Source organism: Cetorhinus maximus, chromosome 14 (assembly GCF_964194155.1).
Source record: "Cetorhinus maximus chromosome 14, sCetMax3.hap1.1, whole genome shotgun sequence".
Classification (NCBI taxonomy): domain Eukaryota; kingdom Metazoa; phylum Chordata; class Chondrichthyes; order Lamniformes; family Cetorhinidae; genus Cetorhinus; species Cetorhinus maximus.
This window is the reverse complement of record NC_135892.1, coordinates 16694712-16700711: the sequence shown is the minus strand read 5'-3', so window position 1 is coordinate 16700711 and position 6000 is coordinate 16694712.

The window sequence follows — 6000 nt, the reverse complement described above, 5'->3', positions numbered from 1 at the left end:
TGTCTGCAGCCTTTGGCAAGGCTGACCACTCCGTCCCCCTCCAATGCCTCTCCTCCATTGTCAAGCCAAGTGGAACTATTCCATTCACACTAAAGATAAAATTGGCACTGCTACAAATTTCCAACAGCTACGGCAGCATCTGTGGGGAAAGAAATCGAGCTAATGTTTCACCAGCACTGGCAAAGTTTAAAGGTGTGGCGGGTTTTAAGCAAACCCTGAGGCAGGGGAAGGGGTGGGGCCTGTGGAAATGTGTAGTGGGAAGGGCCTGGTGTCTTGGGTGTGGTCAGTAAGGGGGTGGGGGCAATTAGTGTACGCAAACAAAGTAAGGGGCCTAAGGGTGGGGTCAGCACTGCCCACATGTGGGTCAAACTCAGGCTGCTGGGAGTTTGGTTTGGTAGGCGGGCGGTGGGGCGGGAGGGGGGAGGAGGTTGTGGGGGAGGTGCAGGTCCAGTCTGAGGTAGGAATATTCAATGGTATTGTAGGGTGAGTCACGGGATTAACGGAAATTCTAAGGATGATGCGGGGTCAGCGGGGTGCGGTGTCTAAGAACAGAGGCAGAATCATGATGGGGATGTGACTAGGCTCAGGGTGGAGAGGTGGCATCCCCACTTTCACGATGACAGGGTGCAGGATGATGGGAGGAAGTTCAAGGGTTACAGAGGGAAGGCGCTGAGTGATGTTGGGAGGGTCAAGGGTGATGGGGACAAAGTCAAAGGTGGCAGAAGGGAGGCTGAAGGGTCATGGGTTGTAAAGCGAGGGTCACTTGCACTTTGTAGCTGACCATTTTCAAAAACTCACTTGTAGCTGTCAGGAGTGTAGATCTAATTGGAAGGAGGCCAGTGTCGGGTGGATGGATTTGTAGATGTGGACAACGGGAGGAGTGGAAAATCTCACTGCTCAGCAGCTGAATGGACAAAACCCCTGGACACACACGTTATCATATCACTGACTGCCTCTTTGACACTGCGCACTTTGTAGAATATCTATGGGTCAATCTTCCTACAACCTCGGAAGCAGGAGGAGAGGATGTGACGAAGGAGGGTTCTTGCCGGTCAACAACTGAGGCTGCGAAGCCTGCAGCAAACAGCACCCGGGGGTGGGCGGGGAGGCAGCCATCAGGAAAGGCAGCAGCAGACAGCACCCAGGGGTGGGGGGAGGGAGGCAGCCATCAGGAAAGGCAGCAGAAAAGAAAGTCACTGGCTGTGCATGTTCAGGATGCAGGCAAACCACCTCCAGATGCCCAAGAGGCAATGTCTGAGGCTGTCCCAGGAAGCAGTCACCGAAATCTGCATCAGATCTTGCATCAAGACCTGCAGCTATGTTGATTTGGCAGCAACCCCGTGCCACTGCCCCTCAAAGTGCCTGCGATGCTCAACTTTCTCACCACCGGCTGCTGCCATACACAGGCAGGTGGGACAGGGCAGTGGTCTTCGCTGCCATCGCTCATTCCCCTAGAATGCACGGGGTAATTCACTGTGCTCATGTTGCCATTAGAGCTCCCTGGGAGCAGTATATATGAACCACAAGGGATTCCACTCTCTAAACATTAAACTGGTTTGTGACTAGAGGTGAAGAACCATGCAGGCCTGTGCTCATTTCCCAGGGGGCTCTTGTGACTCAACTATCTTCCAGAACTTGCAGTCCCCAGAGCTTTTCACAGCCCTGGCCCAGACTGACGGTTGGATCATAGTGACAAAGGCTGTCGCCTCCAGACTTGGTTGATGACACCAGGAAGGCATCTCCCCAGCGCAGTGGAACAGCGCTACACCGCCACCAGAACCATCATCGAACAGACCATTGGCATAATAAAAATGTGATTCTGCTGCCTTGCCAGGTCTGGAGGGGTTCTGTAGTATGCACCACACAGTGTTTCATGGATAGTCACACTGCACAACATGGTAATGCAACATGGCAAACCCTTGCATCAGGATGACAGGAAGGAGCAACATTCCTCCTCAGATGAGGATGAATGGGATGAGCCTCAGTAACAGGACATGAATGTGCATGAGCCTCTAATGGATGCCAGGGCCATAGAGAGACATGCCAGGGACAATCTCATATAAACAAGATTCGCCCAAGATTGAGAAACTTACATGACCATTGCCAGGACAGGTTTGCCTGCTCGGGTAGGTTTGCCAACTGTGATTAAATGTATTCCCGGAGGTTCCACCACATGACTTGCCCCCACGCTCCATCCCACCCCCAAAAGGCTGCAAATGCTGGAGAGACTGAGGTTGGCAGATTTTTATTTTTATTATGTAAGGCTGACAATATGAACCAACGATGGGTAAATGGAGTTCAGATACAGATCAGATTCAAATTTAACTAAATTGCAGGTTAAAATGTGGAGCAGGCTTGAGGATTAGCCCTTTACCTATTGCCTGATTTTGATTATTTGAAATGTCTATTTCAGCTCCCTCTGCACTCAAGCCCTTCCTAGACTCCCAAGGAAAGTTCCCTGTCTTCTGCTTAGCCGTTGACTTTCAACTAGTTTTTGTTCTGTCAGACCTTTCTACGTTATTGAAACACTTTCTATACCCTTCCAGCTCTATTTCTCTCCATGGATTACAGTGATGCTGAAATCAATATCACACCGGGCATCAAGCCAGCTATTCCTCATCGGAGGTGGAAAGGAAGACTCGTTGTTCTCTCCTTCTTTCTTGTTAACAACCCTTCAGCCAACAGTGCAACCTTGGAGCCAACAAGGCACTTATCCAGCAGTCTTACCACTTTTGAACACTATATGCAAGCTTTGGGGAGATTTGGACCATTTGAAAAGGACCCTGCACTTCACATCTATGTGTAATGCTTGATTAATTCAAATTGCAATGACTTGCTTGTGACTTCAGGCTAAATTCTATGGAGAGGCCAGAAGTATCACATCTTAATTAATTTTTAATTATGTTCGATGGTAATTAAATCAAAGAGCTATTTCCTGCATAATACTCTGCGCTGCAGAGAGGAAATATGAATATAGGACATGGAACTCTCTTCCAGGTGCTTATGTTCTACCCAGTTGCAAGCAATGGAAATAAAAGCTGTTTAGTGTTCTCTCCAAAAGCTAATCATGACTGCTGCACTCGCTTTGAAAGTCATTTTTATAGTGGAGAATAAAGAATAAAAAATAAAAATAAGGGATCACTCCTGTAGGGAAGGGGAGATCGGCCTCTCCCACTAACCTAGTACGGATCACAGGCCCATCAGGTCATTCCATCCTGACATTCACAGCGACTCACATGCTGTCTTATATTGCTCATCGACTGAAACTCTGTTCTCTATTTTCTAGGCAGCAGCAGATCGAGGCCCACAAGGCAGCCCAGCATAAATCCGAGCCCCCAGACCATGTACGAAGAGGAAGCTCTGAAAGAACCATCACCTCACTCACCCGCACCCTTCACCAGCGCAGAGACACAAACCTTGGTGGGACACCGCTCTACGTTAGGCTCAGGATCACTTTCTAGAAAACACCTCACTGACACTTCCCCACAGCAGCCGGAGGCAGGGACAGCCCAGGTCTCCGGCACTCGGAGGGCCGCTGGAGACCAGCCACCCGCTCGGTCCGAATCAGATGATGAGCCTCTAGAAGCAGCAGCCAACTCAATGCTGGAGATGCAATGACAGGCGGCAGAACATCAGGCAGAGATTCGACAGCCACTCAGCAGACGAGAGCGAACGATGGAGGGGTCCGTCCACGTTCTGTCTGATGTCAGGGCTCTGAAATGTGACCTTGATGTATGACCTTGAGGTCACCATGGGAAGGCTGGCGACCACCTTGGCAACCTTGGTCCAGCAGGTCTTGCTGGATTTGCACTCGGTCCTGCACTCCATGGCCACACGCCCTGGTGGGCACCATCAAGATGTAAGTGACATGGGGCTGAGGCACCTTGACCTCCCTTCAGGTGCACCTTCTCCTGCAGGAGTCAGGCAAGCCCCTTGGGCACCCACAGGGAGGAAGACCATCAGCTGGATACCCTGGGGGATCCTCTCTGGACACTCCAAGGGTGTGCAGCCGCTCACAGTCTGCTCTGCCTGTGGCCCCATCCAGTCCAGCTGCTCAGGCCATTGAGAGTGCATCTGCCTCTGGGCAGAGACCCTTATCAGTTTGGGGCCCCTGCAGGCTTCAGGCCACCAGAGGACATCAATCAAGGTCATCACAGACATCAGGACATAACAGTCAGCAGGCTGCCTCCACCTCTGCTGTGGATGTCGGGGCTGCACCCAGGCGTAGTGGTAGGGCTAGGAACGTTAAGAAATTTTAATGTCACTTTTTGGCTGGGGGGTGCTGTACACGTAAAGAAATTGCACCTTTGAGAATACTTTTGATGGTTATGTGAATGTTTTGGTCAACTGAAGGCGTTGTGATTTTGTACATTGGAATTCTCTTATGTTGGGGTTTAGCCTTCCTCCCACTCAGTGATAGTGTCCCACTGTGAGATTCACATTCCGGTGCTGTCAAACCTCACGTGAACTAGTCTCTGCACCCTTGTGTGACGTCAGGGAAATGTGTTTACATCTTTACTTTAAGTGTGTGATGTAAGCGTTTCTAACCTTTCTTCCTCGAGGAACACCATTGAGTGAGGGCAGCTCATCAGCATTGATATTCTAATAGCATTTGTGTCTCCTCAGTGGTGGTGGCGGAAGACAAGACAAGACATGCACGGGAGGAGCAGATCCCTAGGCATGTCCACATCTCGGTGGTTCCAGTGTTTGCTATCATTAGATGATAGAAAAAGCTTCAAGTCTTCTCTTGCATCACTCTTGTTCCTCAGTGGACTCTCAGTTTCCAGAGTGAGCGCCTTCACAGGGCACCATGGCCTAGCGATTCATGAGGCCAGAACGTGCAAGTGTGAACGCTGGACTCGCTCTCGCTGCGAGTGGTTGGACATTCCCTGAGATAAAAGGGAATGGCACTGAGGGCTAGGAGAGATGTGGCCTCCCTTAACTTTATTCCACCTGGAGCCTGTCAGCAATTAAAGTATCACAGGCACGTCTCCCATATCTTCCTCCCTCCATGGTGTGATCATGCCCACACTGACCCTCAGCAGCCTCCTGAGGTTCTTGGGCCTCCGGATCTTCAGCCTCTGATGAGCTCTCATCCTTCTCCAGTTCATCCTCTGGCAGGGGCTCACCTCTTTGCATTGTCAGATTGTGAAGGGTGCAGGAAACCCTGTCGGGAGTGTATTGGAGTGAGCCACCTGAGCGGTCCAAGCATCTGAAACACATCTTCAGAAGCCCTATGGTCTGCTCTATGAGGGAGCATGTGGAGCTGTGATCTGCATTGTACCTCTCCTTGGAATGACTCTAAGGATGACGCACCCGTGTCATCAGCCAGTGTTTCAGTGGGTATCCCTTAACCCCACACAGCCATCCCTGCAGATGTACAGACCCCTTGAAAATCTCCTGGGACCTGGAAGTGACTCAGGATGTAGGAATCATGGCAACTCCCAGGGTACCATGTCACACATCAGTTGTACATTGATGGAATGGTAGCCCTTGTGGTTTATAAAGATTAGGGCCTGCTGCCTTGGAGCCCGTACAGCCACATGGGTGCAGCCTATTGCATCCTGCACTCTAGGGAAGCCTGAGATGGCGGCGAAGCCGGTGAATCTTGCAGCCTGGCTATCTTCATCTAGAGCAAACCTGGCTTAATGATGGGCCTTCCTGTAAAGGGCATCTGTGACCTCCTTTGTGCATTGATGTATTGCGGATTGAGAGATGCAGCACAGGTCCCCTGTTGATCCCTGGAAAGGCCCAGGGACAAAGAAATTTAGTGCTGCGTTCACCTTCAAACCCACTGGCAGGGGATACCCTCCAACTCCACATGGCATCAGGTCTTCATGAAGAATGTGGCATATGTGATGTACCAGAGCTCAGGACAAGCGCAGATGTGCACGGCATTGCCTCTCATTCATCTGTAAATAGGAGACTCTTCTACAATAAACCCTAGGTCTGGCAATTCACCTCCGTTGTCTGGATCCCTCCTCCTGACCCTCCTGTTCA